Source organism: Erithacus rubecula, assembly GCF_903797595.1.
Source record: "Erithacus rubecula genome assembly, chromosome: 1".
NCBI classification, from domain to species: Eukaryota; Metazoa; Chordata; class Aves; order Passeriformes; family Muscicapidae; genus Erithacus; species Erithacus rubecula.
The window spans coordinates 25715960-25732996 of NC_136658.1; the positions used below are offsets into that span (position 1 = coordinate 25715960).

The 17037-nt window shown below is 39.7% G+C and overlaps 2 protein-coding genes across 2 annotated transcripts in view; both read left to right on the forward strand.

The window, feature by feature from the left end:
* The window catches only part of FBXO40 (F-box protein 40), a 277886-nt gene that overhangs the window by 103756 nt on the left and 157093 nt on the right, over positions 1–17037 (forward strand). The gene's annotated exons all lie outside the window — the stretch shown is intronic.
* The window catches only part of CASR (calcium sensing receptor), a 73154-nt gene continuing 56180 nt past the window's right edge, over positions 64–17037 (forward strand). Inside the window, exon 1 of the mRNA XM_079321445.1 lies at positions 64–299. The gene's annotated coding sequence lies outside the window, so the exon portion shown is untranslated. The remainder of the gene's footprint in view (positions 300–17037) is intronic.

Sequence of the window (17037 nt, forward strand, 5' to 3'; positions counted from 1 at the left end):
CGGAGCGAGCAGCGCCCGGGCGGGTCCCCGCGGTCGCCGCCGCCGCCCGCCCCGCCTTGCGTGGCCCGTGGGAGCGGGCCCGGGTGCCGGAGGCGGCGGGGAGGGCTGGGACGGGGCCCTGGCCAGGGGTTTCTCTCTCCCCCATCCCCTCCTCCCCTCGCCGCCGGTTCCCGTGAGGCTGCAAGTGCCGCCGCGGCAGCTGGGGGGCCGGCGGGGGATGCTGCTGCCGCCGCCCTGCCCAGCGCCGGAGTGAGGGCAGGAGCTGGTGGCGGCAGGAGCAGCCCCGGCGGCGGGACGAGGTGAGCGGGGCGCGGGCCCGCGGGCAGGTGGGTGCGCGCCCGGGCTGGAGCGGGGCCGGGGCGGGCAGCGCTCCCGCCGGGACCAGCCCGCCCGCGCTGGGGTACGCGGGGGAGCGGCGGACGGGGCGCAGCCCGCGGGGTCTGACGGGCGGGGAGCGCTGCGCAGCGCCGGGTCTGGTTTTGGGGGGCAGAAACCTGGAGAAGCAGAGCCCCCGGCCAGGCGGGGTGCGGAGCGAGCCACAGGTAGCCGGGGGCACTTGAGGCTGAGCCCGGTCGGCCATGCCAGATGCAGACGTAATTCCACGGAGGGACCCCTCCGCCTCCCCTCCCCAAATCTTGGACAGGGTGGTTTCTGATACATGTAGGATCAGGCTAAAGGAGAAATTTCCGTAGAGCTCTGAGGTGTTTTCTCTGGCTGAAGTTATCTAGAAACAATATTGAGGGGAAAAAGAACAGTAATTCATAACAAAACTTTAAAGAGCAACAAGTTGTTTTACTGAAATCACACACGCTGGGAAAATAATCATCTCACTGATCCTGATAGAAAGTGGCTAATAGCAGTATCTTGAAAACCGAAATTATAAGTTTCTGAAGCCTTACACAATTGAAAACAAATTTCACCATATATCTGAAGAGAGTTTTTGAGAAGTCCTGAAACTGCCCTTAAAATCTTAATTTTTACGTATGTCGATATAGGATATGATACTTAAAATTATTCTCGTATTTGTTTGAAGTGTTTCCCTTTTTTACTGATTTTTTTTTTCCCTACTTGAAACAGGTGGTCCATTTTGGACCACCCTCCTGCTCCCTCTCAGGCTCTACCCCCCAAAACCAGCTCTGTGTGCCTTTCTGTGCAGCCGTGGTGCAAACTAGATTAACCTTGTTGGACACTCTGGGCTGGATTCAGTGGAGCAGAGGAGGGGACTAGTAGCCCTACATCTCCCAGTCATGGCCCGTGCAGTTCTCCTGTTTGGTCATGTATCATGGAGAAGAGTGACTTTGCAGGCTTTTTCTGATTTCCCCTTTTGAGTAGCGTCCCTATCGCAGTTGGGGCTATTTTGCCTCCTACTCGAGTTTCACCACCCGGTGTAAACGCAGAGAAGATGTGCTGGGAGGGGCAAGGTCAGGGGAGTACCAGTGAGGCGTTGCTAAGGCTATTTCCCAGGCACTGTAGTGCCCCTTGAAAATGCTTATGCTAATTGTGGAAATGAGAACCCTTAACTCCTTGATTGAGTCTGAGGCTGGGCAGTTGTGCACTTCTTTTGCTTACTGCTCTATGCTTCTCCCCTCACCATGCTGCAGGACTAAGTTGTCTTTGCAATGAGAAATCGAAGTTGCAGCCCCAAGAACCAAATCTGTTTCTGTGCTCTGTGCATTCACTGCGGTCTGGCCATTGGCCTCTGTGCTGTGACCAAATTCTTACATCTTTTCTAGCTGTGAGAGTGGAAAAATTAGTTGGATGATTATTAGGAATATGTTTAACTGAGCAGTGGTGATGGCTGTTCAGATGAAATACTATTCCAAAATCTAGTTTACACTTAACTGATGTAATTGAAGTTGCTGAAATGTAATTATTTTTAAAAAGGATTGATTATGACAGATTAGTGACTAGAAACCATACAAAGCATCCCAAAGTAATTTGTCCTAGGACATGATGTGGCTGATGTTTGGAGACATCTATAAAATTACTAGGGTGATCTAACTCTGTGCTCAAGTGTGTGTCAAATCTCATTACTGTACTTGATACCTTAACTTCTCAGAAAGGCCAGTGATGGAGTGGGTAAAAAGCAGGCAAAATTTGTACATCATTTTCAAAGTGCCAGTAGACCAATATTGACAGAAAAGGTTGAACAGCTACCTCCTGTGTTAAGCTTTATGGCTCAGTGGAAGAATTCAGATCACAGGTCTGTCAGCCTGACACCCTTTCTACCATTCTCAAATCTCAATATTTTCTTTGTATTTGATAAAATTATTAGGATTGTCTTCTGAATTATGATCAAAAATGCTGAGTGAGACAGGGGAATGAGTCTCACTCCATCTGCATGTTGGTTGCAAGTTGTTGCATCTATTGTTGGTTGCAAACAACCTCTTCTGCATAAATTGACAGCCTTTCTCAGTCACTTATTAACTGCAAGAGTGCAGAATTCTTTACCTGCACTAATTTGTGCCAACAAATTTTTGAGAAAATTACTGACACCAAGTAGAGGGAGGACATTGACAGACAGCAGGTAGCTTTAATACCAAAATCTTCTCTGCTGATGTTTCAAGGCTAATTCTATGTAAGCACTTTTGGGTTTTTTGTTTTTGTTTTTTTTTTTTTGTTCAGATTATAAAGTTAGGTGAGATTAACTGCTCACATCACAAAACATGAGCGATTATAATCTCTTTATGCCTACATGAAATGATGGTGAAAGCAACATGATCTAGTGACTCAGTTGGAAAGATCATTCCAGAACCTGTTCTGGGCTTGCACAATGATCTCAGACAAACCATTTTCTTTCGGTTTTCCAGTTTCAAAAAAGTGAGGATAAGAACTGTACCTCACAGGGTCTTGAAATACCTTGGTTAGAAACAGGGGTTTTTAAAGCACATTGGAATTTCCATGCAAAAAGCTTTGCATTGTTTTATGGTACAGTTGACATATGAGAACAGGCAAAGCAGAGGGGTTCAAAAGTATCTGGTCCTTTTCCCCTCCATTTTCAGGACAATTTCACTGACTGTTGTGGTGCATAGGGTTGGTTGATCTCTTCTGTGTCCTGCAGCCTTCATGTGGTCCTTATAACTAGAACCCCTGTGTCTGAAACCAGCTTTACTGATGTAAATCCATTTTGGAGTTGGAGGGAAAACTTTATGCTGCTGAATTTTTAATTTTATTTATTAATAGTTAATTTGGGGCACTTGGGGCTGGCATATTAACCTGTTTCTGCCTCCATTGCCTGGAATATAGACTACTTGGTGTTGAATAATTTGGTGGATGAGATATACAGCACCTGGGTGAGTCTCTGATATGGGTAAAGCAGTTAGTAAGTACCTGGGTCATGATTTTTGTTTCTTGAAAAATGCTGGGGGGCAAGGAAGGGGAAGGAAGTGTTAAACCAGCTGTGGCATTGCAGATATAAATAAGCAATATTCTTTTGAGCAGAAAGTGAGGGCTATTGTACTGTGTCCTCAGTTTGGAGACAGATTTGAAACAGTGCTCCTCTGGAGTTGCCAGAATGCAAGTACTTGTGGTTAATGTACCTGTTACAGTGACCATTGAAACACAGTGCACAGGGAGTGGGAATCTGCAATGACACATGCAAAGAGAAGGAAGAGAGAGAAAAGAAAGAAGGATGGGGGAGGGAAAAGAGACAGGAGGCAAGGGTGGCAATGATCCTAGCAAAGGGAACATTTTCCAGTAAGCAGTTCTGAATGTGATGTAAAAAATAACAACTGAAAGTTTTATTTTACTACACAGAGCCCAAATTCTTCCTTTGATCTCTGTACAAGCTTCCTTTTGGCATCTGTGGGAGATCAGTGGAGAGTGAGGAGTCTTGAATTTATGATGCAGCCTGTAGCCAGTCATGAAATGGAATTCAGTCCTCTCAAAAAATTATTACATAGCTGTGAGTCAGCCAGAAGGTACACACATGGTTTTGAAATGAATGATAGAAGTCAGTCAACACAAAGACATCTCATAACCAAAATAGTAGGTAAGTTAGGTGAATACTATGATAACTGCAGCTAAACTGTTGGTGTCTGTTTAGAAAAAGCTGTCTTGATGTCCATCTACAGGAATTCCTTGATGGACTTTTGTGACAGCATTCAGCATCTACAACCAGATATTTCAACTTAATAAGTTAGAAACACATTAAGTGACCTCTAATGAATAACAATAAATTCATTACACTTTCTTAAATTATGGAATCTGTTTAGTAATTTTTCCTAATTATAATTTTTAGTTGAAAATAGCAATTGGGAGTTTTAAAAGATAGATAACAGATGCACCAACTTGTTAGAGCAAACCAAATACACAGGAAATCATTAAACTTAAAGACTGTTGATTTTTTTCCAGATTATTGATGTAAATAATCAATGTATATATAGGTCTGCTAATCTATGAAAAGATCAGTTTTACTTGTAAGAATTTGACCTTTGATGCTTCTCTTTGCCTATTGGGCTGCTGATATTCTTGGACACTTGATATCTTGAATTAAAACATTGAGAAACCAGGGGTTTGGGGGTTCTTTACATATGCACTATCAGAAGCACAACATTTAGGAGCAAGCCAAAGTAAAATCTAGTATTGAATTGGTGCTATAAATCATTCCTGCTGTAAGCATCTCTGCTGACTTTCAGCCTGCAGTCAGCAAGTCCTTCTAGCACTATTACACTATTCAGAGTCTTCTGGGTTTGGCAAGCAATGGGACTCCTGATTTGATACTTGTCTTCACTTAGGAGAACATGTTATAAACCAGAATAGTAGTCTACAGTATGCTCTGCAAAGCAGAAAAGAGAGCTGGTCCCTGCAACAGAGTGCTGAAGTTGTCTTAGGCAGATTAAATTAGGAAGATGAAAGACTCATCTTTAAATTTCATGTCATCTCCTCTAGACAGAGCTTGACAAATGTTGTCCTTTCCTCCAAGAAGTACTATCTAACCTGTGTTTTCTGCTTTCTGTCCTCTGTCCTTTCTTGCTACCTTGTAGCCCTAATCTTCCTGAAAAGGACATTCATTCCCCATTCCTGTTTTTCTATCCTCCAGCTCACCCATGGCCTGGCACCATTAATTAAGGTTTTACTTGTGAAGTTTGTTTTAGAATTGCCTGTGTAAAGGAACATTAGTAAAGACAAGCTGTTGAATGAATGTAAATGTGTGAGGATTTCCTGTAGCCCCATTATTCCTGATTCCTCTGGTACCAGATAGACATGGAAGCATAAGATTTGGGAGCAGACTGATTGTTCTAGTGAATGCAACATAATCTCATACTCTCTGTTAGTGTCAAAGTGTCCACCAAACTCAAGAGCTCCATGGAACTATCCCCTCATGGCTGTGTTCACATGGGCTGTTCTTTGACACTGCTTGAAACCCTGTGTGGGAAGCCGTGGCTGAATGGGTCCACATGTACCACACTCAGTCTGCTATGGTAGTTGCTTCCAAGATGACCAATTTAGCCCTATATATTTTTATTATTTTGAATGTATCGTAATTGGTAGTCACCAAGACCTTTTGTCTAAGACTTGCAACAAAGATCCAGTTTTCAGATATCTCTCAGAACATGTATGACATTTAGTCTTTGAGAAGAAATTTAACTAAGCTGTGCCCAGTCAACATCAACCAGTACACTCTACACCAGATGCCATTCTTTCTGTATGAGCATTCTGTAAGTATTTTGAATTGTGGAGATAGTTCCTTATGGGAACTTTGTGTTGGAAAGAGAGCAGTCTGCTCAAAGGACAACTAATCTATGTAGCATATAAATTCCACAGATATTTTATGCCTTCATAGCCATATATTTTGTAAGACTGTCATATTCTTACACAAATTATAAAATGTTATACCCTGCTGATGAATTTCCTCCATTTAGTGGAGACCTTCAGTATGGGAAAAACACATAGATTTATAAACCAAGCTGTAATACTAAATCTTTTGCTGCCTGTGTTTATTATTTCAGGAAACCTGCCTATGATCCTTGTCCCACCTTAGAGAGGCAACTCTAATTCTCCTGGTTTATGTATAATAGATTGAAGGGCTGGGTCCAGTTAGTGAGTGACAAACTGAATATAAAACTCTGGTTTCTAAACAACAGAAACAGGTTCCACTTTTTGTGCTGTGATGTCTTTTCAGTACATTACTCCATATGATATCCTTGTCTAAAGCATTGTAATCAGGTTACAAGCATAAATATCATCAGTGATGTGTGAATATATACATGCATGTATAAACATGAATAATTCACATCATTTAGACTTCTTTCTTTAACAAACACATTGATAGTGTATTGTACTTCTTTTACTTCCAGGGTAGTCCTGAGTTGAGTAATTTTAGCAGCTATCTAGGGTACAATTACTGCTGCTTTCATTTCTTGGGAAGCAGTGTTTACATAGTTAATGGTCTCTGACATGTCATATCCATTTTCATATCAAAGCCTTTGAAAGCATCAGTCAATCAGAAAGCTGAGCTTAATCTTAAACAGGCCTTTACCCTCCCTCCTCCACAGTTAGATGACATACTTTGAATACTCTGCCTGGGAGCTTTCAGCTGAGAGATTTGAGCTGTGTCTCTCCATGAAGTGGTGCAGGATGCACAGTGTCAGTGTACTGGTTTGCAGAGATGATATCCCAGTCCTCCAGGCTTAAGTAGCAGCTGGATGACACTTCTGGGGGTGGAAAATTTTTTGCGCCTAAAGAGGGTGATGAGTATCTCAAGAACTTTGAAGGACCTGAGCTTTAGCTCCTCAGTGTTAGTAACTGCAACATCTTCCTCTTCTAAAGCTTCTGCAACATTTGCTCTATTTGTTTTTACTCAAGTACTGAAGTTTTGATTCACAGCCATGAAAAGCAAAGGTGTTTAGTTTAAATTGAAAACTAAAATTAAATTCAAATGAAAGTTCAAATGAAATCACATAGTGTCTGATTACCAAAGTCACAGGTACATTCTTGCTGAGATTGTGCTTTGACCATGGGTGCATAGGGAACTCTGCAGCTGGAATCTGACACAGGCACGATCAGTTGCTATATGTTGGGAATAGCCAGAATGAAGTAGATTAAGTGTTTGGTAGTTGTTTTGCTTTAGTTATTTTCATTGCTTCCATGGAGTCTATTTCAGTATTCAGTTGGTAAACTGAGGCATTTTATGAAGGACAGTAACAATTGGATACTCATAATGGAAAGGAACTCAGTACAAACAGAATTATCCATACATTCTTGTTGTTGTCATAGGTGAATAATATGGAGAGAAGTGCAGTGATTCTCTGTGCCATTGGACTTCTTGTGTGCAGTGATAGAACTGAAGGCATGAATGTGGGGGCCTGGATACATCCATTTTCCCCTACCTGTCAAACTGGAATCGCTCTAGCTGATGTTTTATCATCAGCACGACAGCTGGCGGCACAGTGCAGTGAGAGATGCCACAGGATTGGCACTGAAACCAACAGCATTGACAGGGTATAGAGCACACGGGGAGACCTGACAAGAGGCAGCAGTGGGATGGGAATTGAGGCATTGTTATAGTTATATATATATATATATATATATATATATATATATATATAATATTTGCTGCTTTTAAAATGAAAATCTTATTCTGGGAGGGGATTTCTAGCAGTCTCATTTTCTTACTCAATACGTGTTTTGTGATGTTTATCAGGGCAATAGCTGCAGTTACTGAAGTCTAAAACAAATCTATTAACATTGCAAAATGGACAGAACTGACACGGTTTATATCGTCTCTCTTTGTGTACCTCACCCAAAGAATTACTGATGTGTAGCGGAGAATTGTTGACAGTTCTGCCAACAAGCTGGGGAATCTGAAGACTGCAGGTGACACCAAGGGTGCAGTTTGTCCTCACAATTTCATGTTGCTGTTAGCAATTTGCAAACTGGCAGATAGGTTTGGAAGGATGTCCATTAACAACAATAACACCTTGTAAGTTATAAGGAGTACGTTTGCATGCAACATGTGTGGACTATTAAGATTTTGTTATTCTAGACAGTGTTTGAAACACCCCTACATTATATGGCCTTGTTTGAAAGGTTTTTGTAGTAAATCAAAACATTGAAATAGCTGTCTCAGAAATACGAAAGGTTGACTCGATAGAATTTTAAACATACAATTCCAGACAATAAAAATGTTGACAACAGCTTGGCATCCAGATATTTAGTTTCATCCAAAGATCTGAAAGAGCTTTTAAAAATGTCTAATTACAGTGTAACAAGTTCCCATTTTGTATCAAGGACTATTAAAGTAGAAAAAATGCACAACTATAATTTTCAGGTTCAGATTTCTGTTGTTGGATACTTACATTCATATTCATGTCCTTGATCTAAATATAGGTTTAGATGGCAACTTACATTCAATTTTGAAAAATGATCTGATTTTCAGGCCCGGAGATTGAAAAGAAGAAGTTTTGCTGAGCATATGAAACATGTAAAAGCCTAAATATTTTGCTCCTCACTGGTATTCATCATTTTTTCTTCTTTTCTTTTGATGATTTGTCTCTGGCTTTAGACAGTAATTGCCAGTTAATGTATCTCTCTGATGCTCATACTAATATTACACCACCTTCTTCAGAAGCAAAGCAGTAAAAATTATTCAGGTATCTAATAACCTTAGAACTAGGAAGGAAAGAGAGTTCATAATTCTTAGTTAAGCAATGCTGCTGTGTACCTAACAATGCGTATGTCCTTCCTAGGTTAAGTATTTTAGATGAGCAAGAGCTCACATCCTGTCAGATATGAGACCTGTTGGTGTCACATCCCTCATAGGGATTATGAGACCTATATCTCTTAATTAAGAGAACATGATTTCAACAAAAGAGCTGGCAGATAGATATATATGAGTTACATATATATATATATATATATGTCATAGATAGATATATATATAGTTATAGATGTATATGAGTTAGATAACTCATGGCTCTCATCTTTGCCTTTCAATGCTGTGTGCTGATGAAATTGAACACGGTGATCTGTGGGATCATAGAATGGTTGGGTTGGAAGAAGGCTTTAAGATCATTTGATTCCAGCCTCCCTGCCATGGACCCATCAGACCAGGTTTCTCAGAGTCCCATCCAGTCTGGCCTCAAACACTTCCAGTGATGGGGCATCCACAACTTTTCTGGGATATGTGTTCTGGTGTCTCACCACCTTCACAGGAAAGAATTTTTCCCTAATACCTAATCTAAACCTCTTTCAGTTTAAGACTATCACCTCTTGTATGGTCACTACATCCCCTTGTAAAAACTCCTCTCCCTCTGTCCTGTAGCCCTTTTTTACTGGAGGGCTGCCATATGGTGTCCCTCAGACTTCTCTTTTCCAGGCTTCTTATGTCAGAGGTGCCAGAGCTGGATGAGCACTCCAGATGGGCTTTCATGAAAGTGGAGTAGGGAGAAAGAATCACCTCCCTTGACCTGGTGGCCAGCCAGGATGTGGTTGGTTTTCTGGGCTGGAAGTGCACATTGCTGGGTCATGTCAGTCTTTCCATCTGCCAATACTTCAAGGCCTCCTTGAGCTGCTCTCAGTTGCCTTGCCTGTACTCTGTGCTGTCTTCCCCTGTGTATTTAGCCCAGTTTAAATTAAAGTACTCTAAGTTAATATTATGGCATTGTTTCATCCAAAAAGTTCACAGAGGAGAGGTTTTTCGGTTGAGCTGCTTCTAAAATGCAGAGACCTATTGCCTTGGTACCAGCCAGCTCATTTAATGTTTCCTGTGCCTCAGGAAAACATCTGTGAGAATTAAAGTTCAACTTCTCCCCATGGTCCTCAGTTACCAAATACCCTGCTGGAACCACAAGCAAGTGCATAGTCTTGTAGCTACACTGTGGCTTGCTGGCCTCCCTGTGTGTTACTAGATTTGGGCTATTGCATGGATGACATAAAGCTATTTTTGTTTCACCTTTGCTGGTCTTATGCCAAGAACAGCTTGGAGAACCTTGGCATGACTTGTACAGCAACATTTACTTCTGTGTAATTGTTGCTGCAGCACAAAGTCTCTTCTCAGTCAACTCTTTAAACTGTGGGTGGTAACAGATGCTTAGATTAATTGCTTTCTGTTATCTTTAATTTTTATTAATAAAGCAATAAAATTCTTATCTTCATGGATTGTGTAAATTGTAAAGAGGCAAAAAATAAATGTCTCTCCCACAGTTTATTTCATTTGTAAAGTCCTCTGCAGGCCTGACATCTGTTTAACATGGTGTATGTTTACTTACAACTTAAATGATTAAGAGTAATAATTCCATTTAAAAATATACAGACGTCCTCATGCTGAACAAAATTCATAACAATATCAAATTGCAAACCTTATCCCAATTCTTACTCACTATACCTCTGTTTTTCCTAAATAAAGAAAGAGGATCTTGTGGTTCCTCTGCTGATTGATAACTGAGCTGTCCTTCTTATACTATCTTCTTGGGCCATTTTCTCATGCAGAAATATTCTGCATGCTCCAAGACTCTACATCAATACATATAAAACTACAGTAACAGCTGCTTGACATGATATTATTCCAGGAATACTCTATGACTATGTAAACACAGATTGTGTGATAAAGTGAATCTCAATTGAAAAATGGAAGGGTCATTCTCGTTCATTCTCTACTGAGAAGAAAAGTGAAAAAAATGGATGAATAAAGCAGTACCAACTTGAGCTCATGTTGTGAAGCTGAGCCAGTTATTTCTTCAACTCTGTCCTAGGTCATGTGTTTCCATGACATAAGTTATTTCAACTCATTTATATAAAATAGCAAAATAATCATTCAGGTTCAATTGTGATTTGAGGAAAACTCCTTCTCCCTGGCTACAGTGTGATTTAATCATGCATAAGTAATCAGGTAATTACAGAAGAAATTGGTAAAATTGAAAGCAGATTCTGAAATTTTAATTAGCTATACGCAGATTTTAATATTTTTTTATAAATTTGTATTGGGAATCAATTTAGCTTGCAGTTCTTCAAGTAATATTAGCTATTCCATGGTCTTAAATTGTTACTAGTTTGGAAATCAGAAAGCATGTGCATGACTCTTTGATCCTTTTAAGATCACACAATATCAAGAGAAAGGAAGCTCATCAAATGTTGTTTGTCTGAACACCTCTTCTGCACTCAAAAATTAGAGCCGAGTTTGAACCTTTGTTGAAAGCTATGTTCTCCTTTAATCCAGCTCCTGGCTTCTGGGGTTGTGCATTTTCCCTATATTTTCTGTTGCCTCATCTTCCCCGCACTGCAATTTTGATTTTATCCTCTTGCTGTGTGGTTTTATCATTGGCAAGGCATGTTTGGAGGTCCATGCTCTGCAAGTGAGATATGTCTTCTTCAGCCTAGGCAAAAACACGTTTTTGAGACCTGAGCCAGGCATCTGAGCAGACTGCCAGCATGTTCACAAACAAAACAGCTGATGTTTGTGGTTCTCTGTGAATAGGGAAGAGGAGACTGAGGTTGTTGTGCATTATACTGGATTTGACAGAGAAACTGAAATCATGTAAATCAAATCATGGAAGCATATAAAAGTTATATAAGGAATTTCTTATTTTCATGTAATTTCTTAATTTCCTATTATCAATTATTGTAACTATGTTTAATCAGCAATATGTTTTTCTGGAGCTCTACTGGAAATATATTTAAAGGTTTACATATTTAAAGGTCTTTATAAGGCACTCTGGCTTTGGGAAAATTGATCTAACTGCAATGATTGATCCATTTCAAGATGTGTCAAATGCATTAACAGTTAATTGTGCTTAAACAGAAACCTGTCTCAATTCTGAATTTCTTGAGGTGATAGACCTATGTAGCCGTACTGGTTTGGAACCTCTACCCTTGCAAACGAGACATTGCAATTTTTTGCATAAAAACTGTGTTGTTTTAAAGCTGCAAGTTTTGCTGGGCTGCCATGATGCAAACTTTATTCAACATGGCTGGATCCCAGAAGATGCAGCAAAGTCAATAAGAACAGCTAGGCTGATAGCATATAGGCAGACAAACATTAAAATATATAAATACCTTGAAATACCTGAATATAAATGTATGTTTTAAGTTCAGAAATATTAATCACCCAAATACAAAAATATGAGCAATGGTGGTATCTGATTCATAGCTCTCAATAGAATGTGATAGGTGACAAATACCATGGTAAGGACAATTGGTTGAAAAATTACCTTTGAAAAAAGAAAAGGAAGAGTTGAACTTGAGTTCCTGGATCTCAGCAGAGAAGTCTTCATTTTTTTTTTCACCTGAGTACAGTTTGAGCATTGACTCTTCCTGAAGAAAGAAAATCACTGTGGATTTTTAAAAACACCCTTGATATGTATGTTAGTAAGTATGTCAGAAAATTAAAACACTAGTGAAAATTTACTGGCCTAAGAATGCAGCAGGCAAAAATGGGTTTTTAAAAAGTGATGATGTAAGAATGTATGATGTAATTCTTAGCAGTAAGAATATTCATTGCTAATGGTGGCACTTACTGATAGAAACATTAAGCCCTTTTGCCTCAGCTGGGACCTGAGGTGGGAAGTTAACTATCCCAGCTCGTTGTGTCTTGTTCTGAAATGAGCAGTGATGATTTCTGCTGGATTGAGAACCTGGGCAAGTTATACATAGGTGAGAGTACATTGTTTTTTTCTGGGTCTGTACATAAATTTTGGTATACACGGTAATACTGAGAAGCTACTAATAAAAGTAATATGTTCTTGTAGTTGTCACCTCTTAATAATCTCTCTCTAAAACAAATAATAGAATTTTTCTTTCTGTCTCTCCAGTAAGTTCTTTGCTGTTTTCCTCTAAACTCTGAAGACAAGATCCCTTGATACTGCTGTTCCAGACAGAGCTATTAGATCTGAGCCTCCAGACAGAGAAATTGAATTTACAGGCTTGATGTTGTAAGGCTTCAAAGAGCTGAAGGGGTGGAGAGAGACTGGCATGAAATAGTACACTTTTCCCAGTTTCCCTTTTGGGAAATTAAATAAACATTCAGAAATAAAATCATGAAAGCATTTTTTTAAATTAGATGTGTAAGCATTAGCTGTTCATTACATTCTCCTACTTGCAAACAAATTGTAGCAAAGTATAATTTGTCTTCCAAGAGTGTGGTGGCAAGGATTAATTTAATGTTTGTTAGAAAGTCTTAGATCCATGGAGAGAAGCTGTGAGAGGTGTACACAGATCATTCTCATAATGTTATATGCAATAATATTGTTTTCTTTCATTTTGCTGAGGAGCAATTATTCAGTCCCAACATCCTCCACCCTCCACAAAAGTGGTCACAGCTAATTGTTGTCTATTTATTGGCTAGAAAAGCTGAGATTTCTTTTGCTGCATGCAACATTGCACAAGAAGTAAATGACTGAGTAAGAAATGAAGCTGGCAAGAAATTAGTCGTATACACTGAACACTTGAAATCTTGCTGATGTAGTTGCTTGCTGAAGTTCCTCCTATTACTGTTTTCTTAGCAATGTTTCTGTAGCTAACATAGCTCAGAAAGAGATCACAAATGGTAATGGTAGCTTTGTGCTCTCCTTGATTCCTTGCAGAAGAACCCAGAGGGGGTGCTTTGTTTTGTTTGAAGTTGTTGCCTTCAGCTTTGTAAATAGAGAAAGAGGTGAAGATGCTGTCTTCTGAAATTTTAGGAGCAGTCTGCCTTGTCCCATTTTAATTTGGAAAGGTGATATCATGGAATCTCTAGCAAGACCCTTTAGCAATATTGTCTGACATAATCAAGATAAGCAACAAAAGAGTTGAATGATTTGGTTAAAACTTGCTGCTCAAAATCACTTTGTTATGTTTGTTTTCTTGACTGTTGTGGCGGTGCTTTTTTACTGCCAGCCTGCTGTTTTGATAGAGTTTTCTAGTTTACAGAAATCCAGATTTGCTGAAGTGCATTCCTGTGTTACAGCTGAGGTCTGTCTTTTCAACTGTGGGAAGGGAGACCATTGATAAGTTAATTTGAAGAGTATTCCCTTTCACTTTGTCACATATTGCTCTTTAGATGGCTACAGATCTGGTAGATTTGGTCTTAACAAGGGCACATTTCAAGTATTGAATCTGTACAGTTAAAAGCAAGAGAAAGTCAGACATCACTTTAGTGAGGGTTTGAGAATGCATTTCCAGGTTCAGTGTTTGCTTTTCTCTTTGTAAGTATGGGCTGCTCTCTAAAAGGTGAGATATCCGTGAAATAACCTCTTGCTCATCTATATTTATCCTCCTTTTGAGGCCTTGTCTTTGCTCTCTTCAGTGTGTAAGTCAAAACAAGGCATCACACCACTGCTAACACTGCAGGTTTAGCCTGCTATCTCAACATCAAGCCAGGCTTGTTCTGCTTCACTAGAGTAGCACCCGCAGGAAAAAGGCTCCAGATCTGGAATTTATCAGGGTCCTCTGTTTATGCTTGAGACAAGTATACATGTGACCTAGACTTCAACTTTTACTGTGCTGACACTATAGGAAACACTTTCCTTGTCAGTAAGCTGATCTGCCAACACCATAAGTAGTTCTAACCAGTGGCTACTTTTTAGCTGATTTTCTGGTCATTTTGATTAGATGGACTCTAGGAGGATTGCCATAAACAGCTGAAGCGTCTAAGTGGAGTAATTCCTCAACAACCAAAGTTTAGATGATCTGCAGCAGAATTCAGTATCACATTGTTCTCATTTTATGACAGTGGCACATCTACAGCATCATCTATACACACTGTTTCTCCTTATGCCTTGAGGCTTGTGTTGTGTCCTGAGGAGCTCTCAATACAGCTGTTGTGGAACATACATCTCATATATCCTTCCCTTACCAAAACACTGTGCGTGCCTTCTGCCCCACATTGACTCAGGAGAATCAAGCCTCTGAGTCATGTAGTGATTGCATCCCCCCCAAAAAAATGTCCCTTTTTTATTTTAATATCTTATAAGTCTGTTAAATCTCTGGGTTTAAGTTATTTGCATCTCCCTGTAAAAGTCTAGGGAGATAAGAAGAGAAAATAGTGAGTTAGTTGCAGTTGGGATTCTCGCCAGTCTTTGTGGGATGGAAAATTCCTTCCTAATTCCATATCTGACTTTAAATTTGACCCTCAGCGTGTGAGCAAGTTAGACCAACATACGCACTTAAGAAAAAATAGATCCTTTGTGTCCTAGCAGGACACTGGTGCAACTTTTTCAGGGTCTCAGTCTAGCTGCTGCCAATCAGTGAAGCTTTGTCTTCCTTCAAACATCCTAGAGCGTGCGGGTAAATTGGGCATCAGAAAAAAGAGCAGTCCTCTCCCTCCTGCAGGCTGTCCACAGAAGCCTTGAAACATGAGATTGAGTTGTGGAGTTATTTCAATGCAGAGCCACGAGGAAGATGAGTATGTCGAGCACAGCACAGAAAATCACTGGTGCCCAGGGGAGAGTTTAGTTTTATACATACCAACATTAGTGATCAATCATACATTAAAACTGTCTTCTTCATTGCTAGCTTTTGTGTTAGTATCAGCTTTTAACAAACGTGGCTTCATTTTACAATCTGATTTAAAAATATGGAATAGGTTCAGAATGAGGTTGATCTCTGAGTGGTGACTTTAGAAAATACGTCTCTCCTTGATACCATCCCTTAAATGAAAGCTTTAAGATCTATCCATAAACTAGCTTTAAATCTATTAATTGGAACTTTTAATCTGGTCAGTCGTGTGCCTTGGACATGTCCATGTTGTACTCTATATAGTTGTCTTTATCTAGTTCATGATTTCATAAAAAGAACTGTGGGGATTTTTTTAAAATAAGGTTAAAATTAATAATATTTTATCCTCATTGATTTTTAGAAAGATTGCTGATTTAACTCATTTCTTTATTGTACCCAGACTGGTATTGGTGTATGGTGCCTATAATTCCCTGGGCCTTCCTTCTTTAGTAGTTATTTAATAACTGCATACACTTGCAGTTCTCTGACCCTTTGAAATTTTCCCATTTTTCCATGAGTTGTTCAGTATCAACACTAGTGATTCGGAGAACTCCATATTTAGTTTATGTTACACTCCAGGCCTGTTGATTTGAAAACATTTAATTTTAGCAGATCTCGTCTCACATCTCCTTTTATTACCTACGGTGAATTTTGTTGGGCTGACGTAATATGGGATGATACTTTCTACAGCTTCATTCCAAGGACAAAACAATGTGCGAAGGACAAAATGTTTATTCAATATTTCCGCCTTTTTTGGATTGTCATTTACGGTTTTATCACCCGCATCTAGCAATGGGCTCATGGCCAGTCTCAGGCACATTTTTTATTTATAAAAATATCATTTTTGCTTCTTTACCTCTGTTAACTATTTAGTATTTCCTTGATCTTATAAACCTCCCTCATAAATGCTCTGCATATTTAGAATCTCTGGATTTATTAATGGTTTTTATTTTCCCCTTCCTTCACTGCTACAATAACTGGTTTTTAGCATCTTTATTGCCAACTTTTTTTTTTTTCAGACAGCTTCTGGTTTAGTGTAAATATTTTTGTGCCTGGAAGTGCATTTTTGGTCCATAATTGGATAAGCTTAACACTTTCATTTACACTTCCCATTGGATTTTACACTAGCATTCAGTGGGAATGATTATCTTTAAAGTTTGTCCTGTTTAAAGCTCTAAAAAGGCAGGTTGGAACCTGCCACCTCATATTGGCTGAAACCACATTCTTCTTGAATATTGTAATTGTAACCACATCACTAGTATTGGTACTCAGGCAATTATCAGATGAAGGCAAGCACTAAAAATTTCTAGTCCATCAAAAACAATTTTGTGGCTGAGCTGATTGAGCTCCCACAGGGAAATCTTTATGTTACCACTAGAGCCCCAGGAAACTTAAAAATCATCTTGTTGCTGGCCACTTGTCGGGTACAGCAATTCCCCCTCAACACGTTTTCCAAGTTAGCAAGGAAATTGTAATAAAAAGCAGGCAGGAAATGTGAGTAAAAGGTTGTTAGGAGCAATTCCAGTGAGTTTCCCAGAGGAAGTATGAGAGGTTGAAAATCCTTCGTTTTTTTTTCCTTCCACTGCCTACTCATACTTGCTCCATGCTGTTTGCTGACCCTGCTGT